Source organism: Palaemon carinicauda, chromosome 30 (genome assembly GCF_036898095.1).
Source record: "Palaemon carinicauda isolate YSFRI2023 chromosome 30, ASM3689809v2, whole genome shotgun sequence".
Classification (NCBI taxonomy): Eukaryota; Metazoa; Arthropoda; class Malacostraca; order Decapoda; family Palaemonidae; genus Palaemon; species Palaemon carinicauda.
The window spans coordinates 82,606,462-82,630,140 of NC_090754.1; the positions used below are offsets into that span (position 1 = coordinate 82,606,462).

Sequence of the window (23,679 nt, forward strand, 5' to 3'; positions counted from 1 at the left end):
TCATTTCTTGCGTTTTTTCAAAAATTTACAATAGGTCAGGAACTAAATTTTTTTCAAATTGTTGTGATTAAGCAAAAACATTAAATCCATTCAATAAAAACAATGGGTTGATATTAAGATAAAGCCGAATATGAGAGAGAGAGAGAGAGAGAGAGAGAGAGAGAGAGAGAGAGAGAGAGAGAGAGAGAGAGAGAGAGAGAGAGAGAGTAGTGCCATGACCTCTGTCTTGGGTTAGAGTTCTCTTGCTTGAGGGTACACCTGGGCATACTGTTACCTTATTTCTCTTCCTCTTGTTTATTTGAAGATTTTATAGTTTATATATGAAAGGTCTATTGTGATGTTGTTACTGTTCATAATTTTTTTATTACTTATTAAATATGTTGTTACTGTTCTTAATTTTTTTTATTACTGATTAAATATCTTGTAGTATATTGATATCATTATTACCTAATAATAATAATAAACATTGCATTTGTTTGTCTGTTGCTTAGAAATAAGAAAAGTTTGGAAAAGTCATAAAAGTAGTTCCTGACATTTCCAATTTCGGCCCCTTCAACTTTTACCGTAAAGCTAATTTAATTAAATACGTATTTGTTTTATCTTTTGTTCTATATTTATGTCAAGGTATTAGCAAAAATGTTAACATAATTGGATAATGATTTAGTTAAAAAAAAAATAAACAGATGCCCCTGTCCATCATTCCTGCCAAGTGTATTGCTCCGCGGCTTGAAGGTTCATTCCACTCTCGGTTGCTGTTGGAGAAACCTAAGAACTCGGACATATTTCTTTTCTTCCAATACATTCTGCAATTGAACTTTCTACCTATTTTCATAAGGTTGGTATTGTTAATTTTGATTCCGGATCAGGTATATTAGAACAGCTTCGAAGTGATTTTTTAATATGAAAATAGTTAGGCCTATACGATATGAAGTTTGTAATTAAGGTATTGGTAGCCTACCCCATTTAGAATCTGTGTCCTTCATTGTAACATGTTACCAAAGATGGAACTTTGTAGGTTTAAATGTAAATTAGCCTACTGCATAAGCCCATAGGTAATGTTTAAATAGACCTAAAACTTCCAATCTATTTGGAAACCTCTGGGGTAAATGTGTAGGAGAGCTCCGCGGAAGATCTTGAAGAATTTAAACACCTACAATTCACTATTATATCATATAGAACGCTTATATAATAGTCAATATATGAGCAGCTTCTATTTAACGAAGATATTTGTGTGTATAGTTATGTTTCACTTGGATTTTTTCTAAGTGTTTGTTTTTGTTTACTGTGTGATGTCTTGGCTAAAATGAGCTGTTTCACCGCCTTACTGCGTATGGCAGACTAGTTCTCAATGCTATTCTAACCAATAACAGGTGTTTTCTTGACGTCACACTGTTTGAAAATCAATCATGGCGGTTTTTACAAATCTAGCCAATGCTGACACTTATTACTTCACTTATCCCTGCTATTTTTTCACCAGTTACCACAGTTTACGTGAAGTTCCGCGGAGGAATATTTTTGCACGTCTCGGATCTCCCTTCAAACTGAAAAGCTCATTTTGCCGTGAAGTATGGAGCAATTAGCAGGACCTTCATCCCGTTCCGACTGTGTCACTTGTGACAATTGCTTTATTTCTTATGGGGATTTTTGTGTACATTATTCAGGGAAAGTTGATTTGCTAATTGCATTTGCTCAACGTCATGGTTTGATTTTGGCAGAGAAAAAGTGCCCTAATTGTGAAAATGTGTGCCGTATAGATTACAACAAATTAGCATTCCGGTGTGATCGTAGTGTGGTTACTCGTGGGAAAAGGAAGAGGAGGTGCAATTTTTTCGTGTCTTGTTTCAAAGGTAAGTTAGATATTGAGACTAATTTGAAGTTTGTGTTCCTTTTTTTGCAAAAGGCGTTTTCATTTGAATTTGTTTCGTTTGAACTGAAACTCAATGTGGCCTTAAGGGGGGGTCGCAGGGGGGGGGGGGGCGGAGGCCCCCCCCCCGGTAGGCCTAGGTAGGGGTACAGGGCCCCATAGGCTAGGTTAGGTGGGTGTCTTAGGTTCGGTGGTGCCCTGAAAATTACTGTGGCCTTAAGGGGGGTCGCAGGAGGGGCGGAGCCCCCCCCCCCCTCCCCTCCCGGTAGGCCTAGGTAGGGGTACATGGCCCCCAGGGTAGGGTAGGTAGTTGTATTAGGTTCGGTAGTGCCCCGAAAAATCACTTTTCTCCTCCTCCCCCCACCCAAAAACCCCGCTTCCCACTGGGGTCCCCCATAATTGTAGTAGTAGGTTTATGCGTACATTTTCTGTGTAAGAGTTAGGTGGTTGTAGGAGGATTATCTCACAGTTTCAAGGTAACTGTAGCTCTAATTTACTGTTTTCTTTCGTTTTCTACTTTTAGAATCTTAAATCGAGCGCGGAGCTCTCCTACACATTTACCAAGATTAGAGAAGTCTAACCAGATTAGCCTTATTGCCGAACCATTCTGGTAATAATTGGGACCGCTTCATCGCGCCACTACAGTTTATCCAAATTTATCTCGAAGTTTTTTTTTTCAATTCATAAAATGATACTGAAGTATTTTGATCCAATCTCACCTAATTGCAAGCTACGCATAATTAAAAGGAAAGTAGATTGCAGTGCATAACTATGGTTTTTATTTAATCAGTAGGCCAACAGTAGATCAGTTTGATTAAAATCAAATACCATTAAATGTTGAATGATAATTAACGTTTTTTCCTTATTTTCATTTGATCCCCAATCACGAATATTTGTAAATTTTGTAAATGGTTGAATATTTGCATAGGTTTACGAGACAGGCCCCTCCCCCATCTAATTTGGGCAGACTCAATTTTTTTCGGGCAGAAAAGCCAGCGCAACAGGACTATTCAACTGTCAGATAGAGAATGCTAACCCAGTCTTAATTATTATTATTATTATTATTATTATTATTATTATTATTATTATTATTATTATTATTATAATCTATATATATATATATATATATATATATATATATAATATATATATATATATATATATATATATATATATATATATATATATATATATATATATATATATATATATATATATATATATATATATATATATATATATATATATATATATATGGTTGTTGTGTATATGTGTCTATTGACATAATTGTTTGGACTTATGGGCAATTTTTTTTTTTTCGAGCAATGAGAGTTCAGACCCCCTAGTTGAGGAGGGTTACTAGTGCTAGTAAATGTATGTGGTTTTGTGATACTGTGGAATATTGAAATCAGAATAGGGGCAACGGTGGTGTACTGTGGTTATCTAATTACCCCAGAATGGTTTATAAAGTCTGGTAAAATTCCAGTTTCAACTACCATCAGATTTTTTAATACAAAAAATATTTGGTAAAATTACAAACACAGTGCAATAATCAATTTCTAATAAATAAGACTTATTTAGTGTAATTTTGATCATTATTTCTGGCGGAAATTTGGTATTTTTGAGTTATGGTGCGCCGGTTACCATAGTCGAAGAGCTATGACTTTGGCTGATGTATTGTCATCAGTAATTTTACTTTTAGGGCTGCTTATCTGGTCCCGTACAGCAGGGGAACCCTATTCTCTACAGGACCTCCACGGTCGTTTTGCTAGGTTAACGATCAAGATGGTTGCATGTTTTATTGCTTAATAGGTTGTCGATCAAGGATGATTACATGTTTTGTTGCTTATTAGGTTATCGATCAAGATGTTGCATGTTTTATTGCTTACTAGGTTGTCGATCAAGATGATTACATGTTTTGTTGCTTACTAGGTTGCCGATCAAGATGATTACATGTTTTGTTGCTTGTTAGGTTATCGATCAAGATGGTTGCATGTTTTATTGCTTACTAGGTTGTCGATCAAGATGATTACATGTTTTGTTGCTTGTTAGGTTATCGATCAAGATGGTTGCATGTTTTATTGCTTACTAGGTTGTCGATCAAGATGATTACATGTTTTTTTGCTTGTTAGGTTATCGATCAAGATGGTTGCATGTTTTATTGCTTACTAGGTTGTCGATCAAGATGATTACATGTTTTGTTGCTTGTTAGGTTATTGATCAAGATGATTACATGTTTTGTTGCTTGCTAGTTTATCAATCAAGATGATTGCATGTTTTGTTGCTTACTAGTTTATCGATCAAGATGATTTCTTGTTTTGTTGGTGTCTAGGTTATCGATCAAGATGATTACATGTTTTGTTGCTTGTTAGGTTATCAATCAAGATGATTGCATGTTTATTGCTTACTAGGTTATCGATCAAGATGATTACATGTTTTGTGGTTATCAGTCAAGATGATTGCATGTTTTATTGCTTACTAGGTTATCGATCGAGATGATTACATGTTTTGTTGCTTGCTAGGTTATCGATCAAGATGATTGCATGTTTTATTGCTTACTAGGTTATCGATCAAGATGATAACATGTTTTGTGGTTATCAGTCAAGATGATTACATGTTTTGTTGCTTACTAGTTTATCAATCAAGATGATTGCATGTTTTGTTGCTTGCTAATTATCGATCAAGATGATTTCTTGTTTTTTTGGTGTCTAGGTTATCGATCAAGATGATTACATGTTTTGTTGCTTGTTAGGTTATCAATCAAGATGATTGCATGTTTATTGCTTACTAGGTTATCGATCAAGATGATTACATGTTTTGTGGTTATCAGTCAAGATGATTGCATGTTTTATTGCTTACTAGGTTATCGATCGAGATGATTACATGTTTTGTTGCTTGCTAGGTTATCGATCAAGATGATTGCATGTTTTATTGCTTACTAGGTTATCGATCAAGATGATTACATGTTTTGTTGCAAGTTAGGTTATCGATGAAGATGATTGCATGTTTTATTGCTTACTAGGTTATCGATCAAGATGATAACATGTTTTGTTGCTTGTTAGGTTAACGATCAAGATGATTGCATGTTTTATTGCTTACTAGGTTGTCGATCAAGATGATTACATGTTTTGTTGCTTGTTAGGTTATAAATCAAGATGATTGCATGTTTTATTGATTACTAGGTTATCGATCAAGATGATAACATGTTTTGTTGCTTGCTAGGTTATCGATCAAGATGATTGCATGTTTTATTGCTTACTATGTTATCGATCAAGATGATTACATGTTTTGTTGCTTGTTAGATTATTGATCAAGATGATTGCATGTTTTATTGCTTACTAGGTTATCGATCAATATGATTACATGTTTTGTTGCTTGTTAGGTTATCGATTAAGATGATGGCATGTTTTATTGCTTACTATGTTATCGATCAAGATGATTACATGTTTTGTTGCTTGTTAGATTATTGATCAAGATGATTGCATGTTTTATTGCTTACTAGGTTATCGATCAAGATGATTACATATTTTGTTGCTTGTTAGGTTATCAATCAAGATGGTTGCATGTTTTATTGCTTACTAGGTTATTGATCAAGATGATAACATGTTTTGTTGCTTGTTAGGTTATCGATCAAGATGGTTGCATGTTTTATTGCTTACTAGGTTATCAATAGAGATGATTACATGTTTTGTTGTTTGTTAGGTTATCGATCAAGATGGTTTCATGTTTTATTGCTTACTAGGTTATCGATCAATATGGTTGCATGTTTTATTGCTTACTAGGTTATCGATTAAGACGATTATATGTTTTGTTGCTTGTTAGGTTATCGATCAAGATGATTGCATATTTTACTGCCTACTAGGTTATCGATCAAGATGATTACATATTTTGTTGCTTGATAGGTTATCGATCAATATGATTGCATGTTTTATTGCTTACTAGGTTATCGATCAAGATGATTACATGTTTTGTTGCTTGGTAGGTTATTTATCAAGATGGTTGCATGTTTTATTGCTTACTAGGTTGTCGATCAAGATGATTAAATGTTTTGTTGCTTGTTAGGTTATCGATCAAGATGGTTGCATGTTTTATTGCTTACTAGGTTGCCGATCAAGATGATTACATGTTTTGTTGCTTGTTAGGTTATCGATCAAGATGATTGCATGTTTTATTGCTTACTAGGTTATCGATCAAGATGATTACATGTTTTGTTGCTTGTTAGGTTATCGATCAAGATGGTTTCATGTTTTATTGTTTACTAGGTTGTCGAGCAAGATGATTACATGTTTTGTTGCTTGTTAGGTTATCGATCAAGATGGTTGCATGTTTTATTGCTTACTAGGTTGTCGATCAAGATGATTACATGTTTTGTTGCTTGTTAGGTTATCGATCAAGATGGTTGGATGTTTTATTGCATACTAGGTTATCGATCAAGATGATTACATGTTTTGTTGCTTGTTAAGCTATCGATCAAGATTATTGCATGTTTTATTGCTTACTAGTTTATCGATCAAGATGATTACATGTTTTGTTGCTTGCTAGGTTATCGATCAAGATGATTTCATGTTTGGTTGGTGTCTAGGTTATCGATCAAGGCGATTGCATGTTCTGTTGCTTACTAGGTTATCATTCAATATGATTGCATGTTTTATTGCTGTTTAGGTTATCAATCAAGGTGATTGCATGTTTTGTTGCTTGCTAGGTTATCAATCAAAATGGTTGCATGTTTTATTGCTTACTAGGTTATCGATCAAGATGATTACATGTTTTGTTGCTTGCTAGGTTATCGATCAAGATGGTTGCATGTTTTATATGCTACTAGGTTATCGATCAGGATGATTACATGTTTTATTGCATGTTAGGTTATCAATCAAGATATTTGCATGTTTTGTTGCTTGCTAGTTTATCAATCAAGATGATTGCATGTTTTGTTGCTTGCTAGTTTATCGATCAAGATGATTGCATATTTTGTTGCTGGCTAGGTTATTGGTTAAGGTGATTGCATGTTTTATTGCTTACTAGCTTATCGATCAGGATGATTGCATGTTTTGTTGCTTGGTAGGTTATTGATCAAGATGATTGCATGTTTTGTTGCTGGCTAGGTTCTCGATTAAGATGATTGCATGTTTTGTTGCTGGCTAGGTTCTCGATCAAGGTGATTGCATGTTTTGTACCCTATTAGGTTATCGACCAAGTTGATTGCATGTTTTGTTGCTTGCTATGTTATCGATCATGATGATTGCATGTTTTATTGCTTGCTAGGTTATGGATCAAGATAATTGCAGGTTTTGTTGCTTCCTAGTTTATTGATCAAGACGATTGCATGTGTTTTTGCTTGCTAGGTTATCGAGAAAGATGATTGCATGTTTTGTTGCTTGCTAGGTTATCAATCAAAGTAATTGCATATTTTGTTGCTTGCTAGGATATCGATCAAAATGATACCATGTTTTGTTGCTTGCTGGGTTATTGGTTAAGATGATTGTATGTTTTGTTGCTTGGTAGGTTATCTATCAAGATGAGGGCATTTTTTGTTGCTTGCTAGGTTATTGATAAAGATGACTGCCTATTTTGTTGCTTGCTAGGTTATCGATCAAGGTGATTGCATGTTTTTTTTCTTGCTAGGTTATTGATCAAGATGATTGCATTTTTTGTTGCTTGGTAGGTTATCGATAAAAGTGATTGCATGTTTTGTTGCTGGCTAGGTTATTGATCAAGATGATTGCATGTTTTGTTGCTTGCTAGGTTATCAATAAAGATGATTGCATGTTTTGTTGTTTGCTAGGTTACTGATAAAGATGGTTGCATGTTTTGTTGCTTACTAGGTTATAGATCAAGATTATTACATGTCTTGTTGCTTGCTAGGTTATCGATCAAGGTGATTGCATGTTTTGTTACTTGCTATGCTTGCTAGGTTATTGATCAATATGATTGCATGTTTTGTTGCTTGCTAGCTTTTTGATCATGATGATTGCATGTTTTGTTGCTTGCTAGGATATTTTAAATATTAAACTTAGCCGGTGAATATATAATAGCTGACGTCTCGGACGGCTCGACAGAAACACAAAAACTCGCAAGCGATCGCCATGAAGGTTGCGGGTGTGCCCACCAGCGCCGACTATCGGCCAGATACCGCATATACTTGTAAACAGCTCCAGTTCTTCTCTGTCGGTCTTGTCGACAAGTTGATTCCGCTCGCTGTTGACCTGGAGTTTTCGTCATTTTTGGTGAAGTACTTCTTTTTGGTTGTTTTGAGCTTTCGCAGTGACAGGTGTTTTTCTCTTCAATTAAAACTCTTGAACCCTTTTTTGGCTAGTGTTTATTGTTGATGACTTTGGATTTGTTTTGAATTTTCTTTGACTGTTCAATATGGCTGACCCTTCTCCTATCCCTGGACCTAAATTTCGCAAATGTAATGCTAGGGATTGTAACAAACGTCTTCCCAAGGCCTCTCTCGACCCACATACCGTGTGTTCTAATTGCCGGGGTAAAACCTGCCAATTAGGAGATCGGTGTGATGAGTGCATGGTCTTGTCGGAATTCGACTGGCTAGAGTTTGATAAATATTCTCGTAAGCTGGAGAGAGTTAGGGTGAGGAGAAGCTCCTCTAGGTCGTTGGAATTTTCCTCCTCCCATGCCCCTGAACCTAATCCTTCCCCTGTAGTAGTTGTTCCTGAACCCTCTACTAGCACTCATGAACCGTCCATGCGGGATATGTTGCTTGCCATTCAAGCTTTGGGCGAGAGAGTTGATTCCTTAGCATCGGACCGTAATCAACTCATGTCGGATGTGAATTTATTGAAGTGTCAGAGTGCCAAATCAGAAAATCGTGGGGGTAAAGTGATAAGTGCGCAAAGTGTTTTTAGTGTTGCGACCGAGGGTTCGTCTGTTCGTGCTTGTCGTTCCCCTAGTCCGAGACCTCTTTCAGGCTCCCCTGCACCAGGGAGAAGTAATGTCGTAGGACTTAAGGGGACGAGAGGCGTTAACCAACGTACACACGTTCCCTCTTTGGTATCGGGCGTGTCTCGTCAAGATCGCCCCTACCATAAGACAAGCGAGGCTGTTTTCTCCTCGTCATCCGAAGGCTTCTCGCAAAAGAAACCTTGGCGCAAGGTTTCTAGACCCTTGAAGCGGAAGTCAGTCCCTTCAGGACACGTCCAGCGTCCTGGCTGTAGCCATTGGGACAGCTCTGACCCTTTGCAGTCGTCGGAAGACTGTTCGCCGATTAAACGTAAGCGTAACACGGGCTACGAGAGTCTCAGTAAAGGCAATGTTTTGCCGACACAGACGTTACCGGTGTCTCGGCCCGTCCCGACTCCCGTTGATCCTAAATGGGTTGTCCTGCAGGATATGCAGACTAAGCTTGCCTCCCTTATGGAGGAGTATACCGTGGAGCAGGTTCACGATGATCCTCGCCGTTACGCTGATCGAGACTCTGGCCGTGAGCCGCCCAAACGAGCTTTTACTCGTCCTTTTGACGTTATGAAACGTGATGTCGGTAGTTTGTCACGTCAGTCACGTGACTTGGATCCTTACTCGCTGCAGTCCCGTGTTGACTTTCAGCCGCTGCCGCAGCCTCGTGTTGACGTTCAGCCGCTGCCGCAGTCTCGTGTTGACGTTCAGGACGTTCGCCAACCAGCTCAGTTGCCTCGTTTTGACGTTGAGCGTCAAGCACCGCAGTCAAGGGTTGTTTTGACTGCTCAGTCTAGGCAGTCAAGGCAGTCTCGACTTGACGTCGAGCGTCCATCAACTCCTGTTGTTGTTGCTGGTCAGTCCTTTCAGCAGCGACATGACGTCGCTTCCTTGACTGCTACTGCTGCTCCTTTGCTTGTGGACTTTGCCTGTCAAGCATTGCCACCGCGGCAGGTCTCTCCTTTTCTTGAGACTCGACAATTGTCGACGAGGTTCCTTCAGATGAGGATGTTGCTGATCCTCCGCCTACTGATATTCCTTTGGGTGTTTTATCAGACGGAGAAGAGCCTAAAGCTGCTCAACCCTCTATGGACTTTAAGAAAATCATGATGATTTTTAAGGATCTTTTCCCAGACCATTTTGTAACTTCTGCTCCTCGTTCGCCTCCGTCAGAGTTTGCGCTAGGCCTAGCTACTTCGAAGCCTTCTTTTACTAAGCTAGTGCTCTCTCGCTCTTCTAAGAGGGCTTTGCGTTTGCTAGGCGACTGGTTGGTTACCAGGAGGAGTTTGGGGAAGACGGCCTTTGCTTTCCCTCCTTTTAAACTAGCTTCTAGAGCGAGCGTCTGGTATGACACGGGAGAAGTTCTCGGCTTGGGAGTCCCTGCCTCTGCCCAGGGAGACTTCTCAAGCCTCGTAGACTCTCCCCGTCGCCTGGCCATGAGACGCTCTAAAGTTTGTTGGTCCTCCTCGGACCTTGACCATCTCCTTAAAGGGGTTTACAGGGCCTTCAAAGTTTTTAACTTTTTAGATTGGTCTCTAGGAGCATTAAGCAGGAAGATCTCGTCGGCCGACCAGGATGTTTCCGTGCTTATTATGTCTTGCATGGACAAAGCCATCCGTGATGGCTCCAATGAGCTCGCCGCTACCTTTACGGCTGAAGTCCTGAAGAAGAGGGAGACTCTTTGCTCGTTCCTTTCGGCAGGAGTGACTCCCTGTCAAAGGTTGGAGCTTCTCTTTGCCCCCTTATCAGCTGCCTTGTTTCCTCAACAGCTGATCAAGGACATTGCGGCTTCGCTGGTGCAGAAGGATACACACGACCTGATGGCGACTTCTGCTCGCAAGGGTGCTCCTTCATCGTCTTATGTCGTGAGACCCAAGATCGATACCCCAGCGACTAGGTTTATCCCGCCCTTTCGTGGCAGAACCCCCAGCAGGGGAGGAGCTCGTGCCGACGGTAAAAGAGGCAAGAGGAGAGGATCCAAGTCCTCCCGTGGCAGAGTCTGACTGCCCACGTCCTCAGACAGCGGTAGGGGCCAGACTGAATAGCTTCTGGCAGGCCTGGGAGAAGAGGGGTGCAGACCAAGAGTCTGTGTTGTTGCTCAAGGAGGGGTACAAAATACCTTTTGTACGCAGACCTCCTCTAATAACAGTTCCTTTAGACCTCTCTCCCAGGTATCGAGAGGAGTCAAGGAGACAAGCTCTACATCAGCAGGTTTCTCTGTTGCTAGAGAAGGGAGCGGTGGTGAAAGTCTCGGACCTTCAATCACCGGGATTTTACAACCGTCTCTTCCTAGTCCCAAAGCATACGGGAGGTTGGAGGCCAGTGCTGGACGTCAGTGTGCTCAACGTTTTTGTTGTAAAAACAAAATTTACGATGGAGACCACGAAGTCCGTCCTAGCAGCGGTCAGAGAGGGAGACTGGATGGTCTCTCGACCTAAGAGATGCGTACTTCCACATTCCTATACACCCAGATTCTCAACCGTATCTGAGGTTTGTTTACAGGAATGTGGTGTACCAGTTCCGAGCACTGTGCTTCGGCCTCAGCCCTGCTCCTCTCGTGTTTACGAGGCTCATGAGGAATGTGGCAAAATTCCTTCATTTATCGGGAATTCGAGCCTCCCTGTACCTGGACGACTGGCTTGTCAGAGCATCGTCCCGTCATCGCTGTCTGCAGGACCTTCAATGGACGTTGATCTGGCAAAGGAGTTGGGGCTGTTGGTGAACTTAGGAAAGTCTCAACTGAATCCCTCCCAGACGATTCTCTATTTGGGGATGGAGATTCGCAGTCTAGTTTTTCAGGCTTTTCCGTCTGCCACCAGGATAGAGCAAGCCCTGCTCAAAGTCCGCCTCATGCTGAAAAAAGACCGTTGCTCAGTAAGAAGTTGGATGAGCCTCTTAGGGACTCTGTCATCCCTGGAGCAATTTATCTCACTAGGGAGACTTCACCTTCGCCCTCTCCAGTTCCATCTAGACTTCCATTGGAACAAGAGCAAGACTTTGGAAGCTATGTCAATCCCGATCTCCGAGCCAGTAAAAACGTGCCTGAACTGGTGGGACAGCAACATAAGTCTGCGAGAGGGTCTGTCCCTGGCGGTCAAGAACCCAAACCACGTGTTGTTCTCAGACGCGTCGGATTTGGGTTGGGGAGCGACTCTGGACGGTCTGGAATGTTCGGGTCTTTGGACGTCGGATCAGAAGAGCATGTACATCAACTGCAAGGAGCTGTTGGCGGTTCACTTGGCCTTGACGAGTTTCGAGAGCATTCTTCGAAACAAAGTGGTAGAAGTCAATTCGGACAACACCACAGCCTTTGCGTACATCTCCAAGCAAGGGGGCACTCACTCCCACACACTGTTCGTCATCGCAAGGGACCTCCTCATCTGGTCAAAAAATCGAGGCATCTCCCTGTTGACAAGATTCATCCTGGGGGACTTGAACGTCTTGGCGGACTGTCTCAGTCGGAGAGGTCAGGTGATCCCCACAGAATGGACCCTCCACAAGGACGTGTGCAAGAGTCTTTGGGTGACTTGGGGTCAACCCACCATAGACCTCTTTGCCACCTCGTTGACCAAAAGGCTCCCGACCTATTGCTCTCCAGTCCCAGATCCAGAGGCGGCCCACATAGATGCGTTTCTACTGGACTGGTCTTACCTGGACGTGTACGCATTCCCGCCGTTCAAGATCATCAACAAGGTACTGCAGAAGTTCGCCTCTCACGAAGGGACAAGGTTGATGTTGGTTGCTCCCTTCTGGCCCGCGAGAGAGTTGTTCACAGAGGTACTTCAATGGCTGGTAGACGTTCCAAGGAGTCTTCTTTTAAGGATGGATCTCTTACGGCAGCCCCACGTAAGGAGTCTTCATCAAAGCCTCCCCGCGCTTCGTCTGACTGCCTTCAGACTATCGAAAGACTCTCAAGAGCTTGAGGTTTTTCGAAGGAGGCAGCCAGAGCGATTGCGAGAGCTAGGAGAGCTTCTACCATCAAGGTCTACCAGTCGAAGTGGGAAGTCTTTAGAGACTGGTGCAAGTCATCATCCATTTCCTCTTCCAGTACCTCTGTAGCCCAAATTGCAGACTTTCTCCTGCATCTGAGAAATGTTCGCTCCCTCTCGGCTCCTACTATTAAGGGCTACAGGAGCATGTTGGCTTCTGTGTTCAGACATAGAGGCTTAGATCTGTCCAATAATAAAGATCTCCAAGATCTCCTTAAGTCCTTCGAGACCTCTAAGGAGCGTCGTATGGCAACTCCTGGATGGAACTTAGACGTGGTCCTAAGGTTCCTAATGTCCGACAGGTTTGAGCCATTACATTCAGCCTCCCTGAAGGATCTCACCCTCAAGACACTTTTCTTAGTGTGCTTGGCTTTGGCTAAAAGGGTCAGTGAGATCCATGCCTTTAGTAAAAACATCGGCTTTTCTACAGATGAAGCCACATGTTCGCTTCAGCTTGTTTTCTTGGCCAAAAATGAACTGCCTTCTCGTCCTTGGCCTAAGTCGTTTGATATACCTTGCCTATCAGAGATCGTAGGCAACGAGCTTGAAAGAGTACTGTGCCCAGTTAGAGCTCTTAAGTTTTATTTAGCTCGTACCAAATCCTTACGAGGTGGATCTGAGGCCTTGTGGTGCTCAGTTGAGAAGCCCTCATTGCCTATGTCTAAAAATGCTTTATCGTATTTTATTAGATCTTTAATCCAAGAGGCTCATTCTCACTTAAGTGAAAAAGATCGTTGCTTGCTTAAGGTCAAGACGCACGAAGAAAGAGCGATAGCAACTTCCGTGGCCTTTAAGCAAAACAGATCTCTGCGAAGTATTATGGACGCGACCTTTTGGAGGAGCAAGTCGGTGTTCGCTTCATTTTACTTGAAAGACGTCCAGACTCTTTATGAGGACTGCTACACACTGGGTCCATTCGTTGCAGCGAGTGCAGTAGCGGGTGAGGGTTCTACCACTACATTCCCTTAATTCCAATATCCTTTTAATCTTCTCTTGAAATGTTTTTAATCTTGTTTTGGGTTGTACGGATGGCTAAGAAGCCTTTCGCATCCTTTTTGATTTGGAGGGTGGTCAAATGTCGTTTCTTGAGAGCGCCCAGATTAAGGGTTTTGATGAGGTCCTGTTGTATGGGTGGTCGCCCTGGATACAACAGCTCCTGGGAGTCTTTCAGCATCCTGAGAGGATGGCTGGGCTTCGTGAGGAAAGCGGACTAATAAGACAGAGTAATCGTCAGAGTCAGCTTCCTTACCAGGTACCTATATTTATTTGGGTTTTGTTATGATATAACTGTCAAAAACTCTAAGCATATACGCCTTTATTGTATTAATACTGGTCTCTACCCACCACCATGGGTGTGAATCAGCTATTATATATTCACCGGCTAAGTTTAATATTTAAAAATGATATTTTGATTATAAAATAAATTTTTGAATATACTTACCCGGTGAATATATAAATTAAAGGCCCTCCCTTCCTCCCCGATAGAGACCCAGCGAAATGAGAAGAACTGGAGCTGTTTACAAGTATATGCGGTATCTGGCCGATAGTCGGTGCTGGTGGGCACACCCGCAACCTTCATGGCGATCGCTCGCGAGTTTTTGTGTTTCTGTCAAGACGTCCGAGACGTCAGCTATTATATATTCACCGGGTAAGTATATTCAAAAATTTATTTTATAATCAAAATATCATTTTACTAATATGATTGCCTTTTTTTTTTTTAATTGTTAGGTTATCGCTCAAGATGATTGCATGTTTTGTTGCTGGGTTACCGATCGAGGTGACTGCATGTTTTGTTGCTGGATAGGTTCTCGACAAGGTGATTGCATGTTTTGTACCCTATTAGGGTAACGACCAAGATGATTGCTTGTTTTGTTGCTTGCTATGTTGTCGATTATGTTGATTGCCTGTTTTGTTGCTTGCTAGGTTATGGATCAAGATGATTGCATGCTTTGTTGCTTACTAGGTTAACGATCAAGATTATTGCATGTTTTGTTGCTTGCTAGGTTATCGATCAAGGTGATTGCATGTTTTGTTGCTTGCTATGCTTGATAGGTTATTGATCAATATGATTGAATGTTTTGTTGTTTGTTAGCTTTTTTATCAAGATGATTGCATGTTTTGTTGCTTGCTAGGATATTTTTCAATATGATTGCATTTTTTTTGCTTGCTAGGATATCGCTCAAGACGATTGCATGTTTTGTTGTTTGCTGGGTTTCCGATCAAGGGGACTGCATGTTTTGTTGCTGGCTAGGTTATCGATCAAGGTGACTGCATGTTCTATTGCTTACTAGGTTATCGATCAAGGTGACTGCATGTTCTATTGCTTACTAGGTTATCGATCAAGGTGACTGCATGTTCTATTGCTTACTAGGTTATCGATAAAGGTGATTGCATTAGTTGTTGCTTACTATAGTATTGATCAAGATGATTGCATGTTTTGTTGCTTGCTAGGTTATCGATCAAGATGATTACATGCTTTATTGCTTACTAGGTTATCAAACAAGATGATTACATGTTTTGTAACTTGCTAGGTTATCAATCAAAAGGATTACATGTTTTTTGCTTATTAGGATATCAATCATAATGATTGCCTGTTTTATTGCTTGCTAGGTTATCGATCAAGATGATTGCATGTTTTTTTGCTTTCCAGGTTATCGATTAAGATGATTGCATATTTTGTTGCTTGCCAGGTTATCGATCAAGATGATTACATGTATTATTAATTGCTAGGCTTCACCGATCAAGAGGATTAGTTGTTTTGTTGCTTGCTAGGTTATCGTTCAGGATGATTGCATTTTTGTTGCTTGCTAGGTTGTTATTCAAGATAACCTAGGTCATCGATCAAGATAATTGTATATTTTTTTGCTGGCTAGGTTATTGATCAATATGATTGCATGTTTTGTTGCTTGCTAGGTTATTGATGAAGATGATTACATATTTTGTGGCTTGCTAGGTTATCGATCAAGATGATAGTATGTTTTGCTACTTGCTATATTATCAATCTAGAAGATTACATGTTTTGTTACTTCCCAGCGTATCGATCAAGATGATTACATGTTTTGTTGCTTGCTAGGTTATTTATCAAGATGATTACATGGTTTTATTGCTTTCTGGGTTATCGATCAAGATCATTGCATGTTTTGTTGTTTGCTAGGTTATCGATCAAGATCATTGCCAGTTTTTTTGCTAGGTTATCAATCAAGATGATTACATGTTTTGTGGCTTGCTAGGTTATCAAAGAAGGTGATTGCATGTTTTGTTGCTTGCTAGGTTAGCGATTAAGATGTTTGAATGTTTTGTTGCTTCCAAAGTTATTGATCAAGATGATTACATGTTTTGTTGCTTGCTAGGTTATCGATCAAGATGATTACATATTTTGCTGCTTACTAGGTTATCAATCAAGATGATTACATGTTTTGTTGCTTGCTAGGTTTTTGATCAAGATGATTACATGTTTTTTGCTTATTAGGTTATCAATCACAATGATTGCATGTTTTGTTGCCTGCTGGGTTATCGTTCAGGATGTTTGCATTTTTGTTGCTTGCTAGGTTATCAATCAAGATTATTGCATGTTTTGTTGCTTGCTAGGTTATCAATCAAGATGATTGCAAATATTGTTGCCTGGTAGGTTATCAATCAAAATTTTTGCATTTTTTGTTGCTTACCAGGTTAGGTTATCGAAGAAGATGATTATATGTTTTGTTGCTTACTAGGTTATCGATCAAGATGATTGCATGTTTTGTTGCTTTGTAGGGTATCGATCAAGATGATTGCATGTTTTGTTGCTTTTTAGGTTATCGATCAAGATGACTATGTTTTTGTGCTTGCTAGGTTATCGATCAAGATCATTGCATGTTTTGCTGATTACTAGGTTTTTGATCAAGATGATTACATGTTTTGTTGCTTGCTAGGCTATTGATTAAGATGATTGCATGTTTTTTTGCTTGCTATGTTATACATCAAGATGATTGCATGTTTTGTTGCTTGCTGCGTTAGCGATCAAGATGATTGCATGTTTTGTTTATTGCTAGGTATTTGATGAAGATGATTATATGTTTTATTGTTTGCAAGGTTATTGATTAAGATGATCGCATGTATTGTTGCTTGCTAGGTTATTTATCGAGATGATTGCATGGTTTGTTGCTTTCAAGGTTACCAATCAAGATGATTGCATGTTTTGCTGCTTGCCAGGTTATCGATCAAGATGATTGCATGTTTTGTTGCTAGGCTATCGATGAAGATGATTGTATTTTTGTTGTTTGCAAGGTTATTGATTAAGATGATCGCATGTGTTGTTGCTTACTAGTTTATCTATCGAGATGATTGCATGGTTTGTTGCTCTCTAGGTTATCTATCAAGATGATTGCATGGTTTTTGCTTTAGAGGTTACCAATCAAGATGATTGCTTGTTTTGCTGCTTGTCAGGTTATCGATCAAGATGATTGCATGTTTTGTTGCTAGGCTATCGATGAAGATGATTGCATGTTTTGTTGCTTGCTAAGATATCGATCAAGAGAATTGCATGTTTTGTTGCTTGCTAGGTTATCGATAAAGATTATTACACGTTTTGTTTCTTACTAGGTTATTGATCAAGATGATTGTATGTTTTGTTTCCTAGGTTATCGTTCAAGATGATTACATGTTTTGCTGCTCACTAGGTTATCGACCAAGATGATTGCATGTGTTGTTGATTACTAGATTTTTGGTCAAGATGATTGCATGTTTTGTTGCTTGCTAGGTTATCGATCGTGATTATTGCAGATTTTGTTGTTTGCTAGGTTATTGATCAAGGTGATTGCATGTTTTGTAGCTTGGTAGGTTATCAATCAAAATGAGCCATGTTTTGTTGCTTGTTAGGTTATCGATCAAGATGATTGCATATTATGTTACTAGGTTATTGGTTAGATGATTGTATGTTTTGTTGCTTACTAGGTTATTGATTACGATGATAGCATATTTTGTTGCTTGCAAGGTTATCGGTCAAGATGATTTCATGTTTTTTTGCTTGGTAGGTTATTGATCGATATGATTGCATGTTTTGATGCTTGCTAGGTTATCGATCAAGATGATTGCATGTTTCGTTTACTAGGTCAATCATCAATATGATAGCATGTTTTGTTGCTTGCTAGGTTATCGATCCAGAGGATTACATGTTTTGTTGCTTGCTAGGCTATTGATTAAGATGATTGCATGTTTTTTTGCTTGTTAGGTTATCGATCAAGATGATTGCATGTGTTGTTGCTTGCTAGGTTATTGATCAAGATGATTGCATGTTTTGTTTTATTGCTAGGTTATCGATCAAGATTATTTTATGTCTTGTTGTTTGCTAGGTTATTGATTAAAATGATTGCATGTTTTGTTGCTTGTTAGGTTATCTATCAAGATGATTGCATGGTTTGTTGCTTTCGAGGTTACCAATCAAGATGATTGCGTGTTTTGCTGCTTGCCAGGTTCCCGATCAAGATGATTGTATGTTTTGTTGCTAGGTTATTGATAAATATGATTGCATATTTTGTTGCTTGCTAGGATATCGATCAAGATGATTGCATGTTGTGTTGCTTACTAGGTTATTGATCAAGATAATTGCATATTTTGTTGTTTCCTAGGTTATCGTTCAAGGTGATTACATGTTTTATTGCTCACTAGGTTATTGACCAAGATGATTGCATGTGTTGTTGCTCTCTAGGTTTTTTATCAAGATGATTTTTTTGTTGCTCACTGGGTTATCGATCCAGATGATTGCATGTTTGTTGCTTACTAGGTTATCGATCAAGATTATTAGGTTTTTTTTCAAGATGATTGCCTGTTTTGTCGCCTATCAGGTTATCGATCAAAATCATTGCATGTTTTTTTTTTGTTACTAGGTTATCGATGAAGATGATTGCATATATTATTGCTTGCTAGGTTATCGATCAAGGTGTTTGTATGTTTTGTTGTTTGCTAGCTTATCAATCAAGATGATTACATGTTTTTTTGCTTATTCGGTTATAGATCAAGATGATTACATGTTTTGTTCGGTACTATGTTATTGATATAACTCTATAGCGGCAGTATCACAATGGGTGGCTGGTGCTTTGGCCAACCTACTACCCTATCCATAACCATTCATTTTTATTAGGGGGTTCAAATTGGCATGGTATACTACTATTGACGACCAATGGAGTAATATGTCATATCTTAGAAATAACCACGATAGAAACATTAATATTAATGAATTGATAAACTTTTCTTGAAATGATACGACAAAAATTTAAGCAAATGGAAAGTAAAGTATTTGTTAGTGCAAAAATGAAGACACACACCTTGGGCCTTTGGTGATTTGAGGGATCACTCGGAGAATGAGGTCATTAAAGAGTTTGGGGTCCATTCGGATTTATCCACAATGGTACCCCCTCGATTCATGCTGTAGCTCTTGAAACATTTTTTAGTGTTCTAAAAACAACCTTTAGTCAATCTATGGGTGAACCTAGCATCTCCTATGTTGGCTTCACTGCACCAGAACCTTGAGTCTCTGAGCTGTGATAGGCGGCGTTTTATCCAGTAGCAGCTGGGACTTCTGGAGAAACTCGGAAGGTCATCCTATATATATCCCACAAAAAACTGGGCAGAAAATTCAAGTTCATCGCACTTACACATTATGTACTTTCAATATACGAGTGAATAAGGACACTGTTCATGAGCAGCACATGTAAGTACAGCCTCCGTATGATAACGTAGCAATCGCACGGAGATCATACATTGTAAACACACACAACTCGCCATGGTCGACCATGCAAATGACTTATATTATCGTACTTCCGCCCTGCTCTTGACACTCCTTCCCTGCTGTTGCCACCCCTTCCATGCTCTTGCCACTCTCCCTGCTCTTGCCACTCCCTCTTCATAATTTCAGAAAAATATGGCAGCTGTTGCCTTCCAAGAAAAATGTATGGACAAAAAACACATGGTGGGTTGTGACAGGGTAAATTGACATAACGGCATCAGCACGTCAGAGTACCTACAACATTTAGCTGAAAGTGGAATGTCTTCTTCCACCTTTCAAATCCCTAGTAGATTGGTGGCCATAATTCTAGTGGTATCCTGATCTGCTAGTTCTTTGGATAGGGACTTTGTCCGATCTTTTCTCTCTACACCTTTAGTTTACCCAATTTTGGAAGTTGCTGTATGCTACTTGACATGTGGAAACTTCCTCTCGTGTGATTTTAAGAGGGTTGTCTACATGTGTGTCCCACTCTTAATGATACAAGTCATATGGGAGAAGACAGCAGTGAATTTGTTGCAAAAATAAATTAATCGGCAGATATTTGGTTAATTATTAAAGTTATGAAGTAACTGACTAGTGTGCATTCTTCGCTGAAAAAAAAATCATCAGTGGGCACATTCAGATATTTTGGAAACAGCTTATAAGAGTCAATCCATTAATGTCATTATAGATTTTTATCATGTTCAAATACCTTATAAAGTGAAAATTTTCAAAAATATTTTTATTTTTTTCAGATGCATCTTGAGCAATGAGCTGTAGAAGACTGAAAACTGATGTTTTATCATTTTTCTGCTCTTCATATAGATCATGAAATTCAGAGAACCCAGCTAATTGCAAGAACTGGAAATTAAAGGTAAGGTTATCAAGACCATTATTAGTTAGATTTGAATCTTATATAAAAAAATGAGTTTTAGTAGATTAAGGTCATATTAAAATGGAATTGGTTCTTTCATTGTTCAAGTTGAGAATAGCTTGTCAATGGATTACATTAGGAAGGTTAAGTTATTGGATTTAGTAAGATTTAACATAAATTAATCTAATTAGATATTCGAGGGAGAACTTGCTTATTAGTAGATTATCGTAGGCTTGCTTTCTTGTCCTGCATGGTCATTGCTTAGTAGGACTGATTTAAGATTTTAGCCAATAAAAAGGTAAAGCTAATGAATCAAGATGACTCAAGTCTTTTTAAAGGCTTAGAGTAGTATTGGATTACTAAAGAATTAAGGTATGATTTGATTGACAGTAGATAAGAAAAGTGTTAGAATTCCAATGTTTTTGGAAAGAGTTGGATGGCCAGTGGAATGAGGTGTACTGATCCATTTATTAAAGTTGGATTGGTTTGTTTTCAGATTGAATAGGAATTTATAGTCATTGGATTGAATTTGGCTTCCGTGTAATTGATTTAGTTAAGCTGTCACAATGAATTAATGTAGAATTTGCATTTGTTCCGTAACTGGAATACAAACCACGCTATTTATTAGGGGTATTACTTTGGGCGTAGCTGAAATGAGAGCCATTAAAATTTAGCGAGGGTTAATTACCCACAGCGCTAGTTAGCGGGGGTATGGGAGGATAGCTTGCTACCGCTCCCACTCACACACCTGTGATTTAGCTCACTTTACTTTTGGCTCAGATGGTGAACGGACGTTGCCGCTTTCATCCTTTGCCTTTATTTGGACTGCCATTTATCTGTTTTTGCTTTTACTTTTTCCAGTGTGTGTTTGTGAGTTGACTTCTGCAACCATGCACACCTGCCCTGGACTTACCGGCCGGCCCTGTGGAACCTTTATGTCGGCGGAGGGGTACCGATCCCCACACCCTTTGTCCCACCTGCAGAGGTCAACGGTGTGATAGTGATAATAAGTACAATGAGTGTAGGGAGTGGTCTTCTTCCCAGTGGGAGAGGTTTGGGCCTGTTCTTCCATCTCTCAACCCTCCTCCGAAGCTCCTACTCATTCGGTCTCTTCTGAGAGACCGTCAAATGGTAGTGTAGATCAATTTAATGTCGGACAACTCTGGTCCTCGAGATGGTGTTCACTTCCCCCAGCGAAGCGACCCCCCCCCCTCCCCCCCCCCCCCCCCCCAGGTGAGGCCTTGTCACCAACTTCCTTACTACAGGTTTGGTCATCCTTGGAGCTCTCAGGTCCTCCCTCCAAGGGCGCATTGCTGCAAATCATCTGCAGGGGTTCTAGTGTGCAGCAGTCATTGTCGCCATCAGAGGCAGATCTTCTGGCCCTTGTCGATGTTGTGGTGTCAGTGTCGTCGTTTATGATCTCGTCCGACGACTCTGCTCCTCCAGACTCTCCAGCGGTTGCTGCCAACTTAGCTTCCCCAGTTCCTGATCATGCTTTGAGGGGGAAACTAGTCCGTCTGTCTCTCCTGCGATTGTTTCTCCCCCACGGGGGAGTTCACTCATAGAGACTCCTCTTCGGACGAGTGCTGCAGCATACGGTCAGCTTGCTGATTCAACGGCCCCTAGAGGGTGCCTTCGTCGAAAAGCTCGCCCTACACTTCACCTTATAGGTCTCCCTTTACCATCGGTGTAAAGGAGTCTCTTCGGCTCTTTTGCTTTGTTGTCGCAGCCTTCACCTGCAGAGGAGCCTTCGCTGCAGTCATCTTCAGTGTCTGGACCTGCTACTAGTCCTTCTTCAGCCTTGCTATTCTGTCATCTGATGGGAAGGCTTCGTGGAGATTGGTGTCTAATACCATGCCTAGGTATACCAGTCTGTGTAGGAAGCAGGGATGACTTCTTGAGATTTACCATGATCCCTAGATCTTGGCAAAGTCTCAGAAGTTTGTCTCACTGTTGAAGAAGGGTTGACCCCGAGTCTGCTAGGATTAGCCAGTCGTCCACACAGCAGAGGAGACAGATGCCAATCCTGTGTGCCCAAGATGACACTAGGGCAAACACTCTGGAGAAAACTTGAGGTGCTGTGGAAAGGCTGAAGCACAGCACCTTGAACTGGTATTTTCTGTTGTCTAGGCTGAATCTTAAGTTCTTCCTTGAAGACGGATGGACTGGGATCTGGAAGTACGCGTCCTTCAAGTCCAGTGTAGACATGAAGTCTTATGGTCTTACCGCTAGTCTGACCGTGTCTGCTGTCTCCATGCTGAATGGAGTTTGCTTGACAAACTTGTCCTGGGTTGAGAGGTCGATGACTGGTCTCCAGCCTCCAAACACCTTTCTTACAAGAAAGTTGACTGAAGAAGCCTGGAGACCCGTTGAGGACCTACTGGAGAGTGCCCTTATTCAACAGGGTCTGGACTTCTGCCCGAAGGGCCGGCCCCTTTGATGATCCCATGGCAATGAGTCTATTGGCACTGGATTCCTGGTCAGGGGAGGGAGAGATGTTATGAACAGGACTCGATACTCAAGAAAAATCACGGAGATTGTCCAGGGTTCGGCCTCAAGTTGCTTCCACCTGTCCGAGCAACTTTTTAGGCCTCCTTCCACAGGTGGAGAAGCAGGAAGAGTGCCTATGCTAGCGTTTGCGGACTCGGCTGCTCCCTCTAGGATTCATCCCTTCTCTGGAGGACTTAGTACCTTTCCTGTCCTTGGCAGGAAAGGCTTCTTAGACACCACTCTCTTCGTTCCTGTCTTCGTTGTTGTGGTCTTGGTTGGACGTGACTGCTGAGGAGCTGGAGGTTTATATAAGGCTTGGATGTCAAAGCCCTATGGAGGTGGGAGTCCTGATAGGACTTCCTCCACCTCTCAGCAGCATGTTCCACATCCTTAGGCTCAAACAGGTGGGCTCCTTCCAGAGAGGAATGTCTGAGCCTAGTTATATCGACGTTGGGGACTTGATGGTGGAATCTCTTAGACACCGCATCTCGACATTTTAAGATGGTGTTTGCCCACAAGTTCGAAACTTAGTGGGCAAGAAACTCAATTGTGCGATTGCCTGAGAGAAGGAAAGTCTCCATTACCTTCCTAGTACGTTCCTTGGAGAAATCCTCGGTTCGTACCAGGATTCCCAAGGTCCCTAACCAGATATCAAGCCATGAAATAGCCAGCATAGCATGGTTTGTGACCTTTTCCAGATTAAGGATTTCGGCCGCCGAGAAAGAGGCCTGCCGGCTGGAGAGTCTCTCAAGAGAAATCCCCTTAGTTAGCTCTTTCAGAGAATTGTGAAGATGAAAAGCTGGACTGGGAT

At 40.6% G+C, this 23,679-nt stretch overlaps 1 long non-coding RNA gene across 1 annotated transcript in view; it reads left to right on the forward strand.

The window, feature by feature from the left end:
• The first annotated feature begins 726 nt into the window (after positions 1–726).
• The window catches only part of LOC137623326 (uncharacterized), a 38,842-nt gene continuing 15,889 nt past the window's right edge, over positions 727–23,679 (forward strand). Inside the window, exons 1-2 of the long non-coding RNA XR_011040596.1 lie at positions 727–835; positions 20,260–20,378. This is a non-coding gene — a long non-coding RNA (uncharacterized lncRNA). The remainder of the gene's footprint in view (positions 836–20,259; positions 20,379–23,679) is intronic.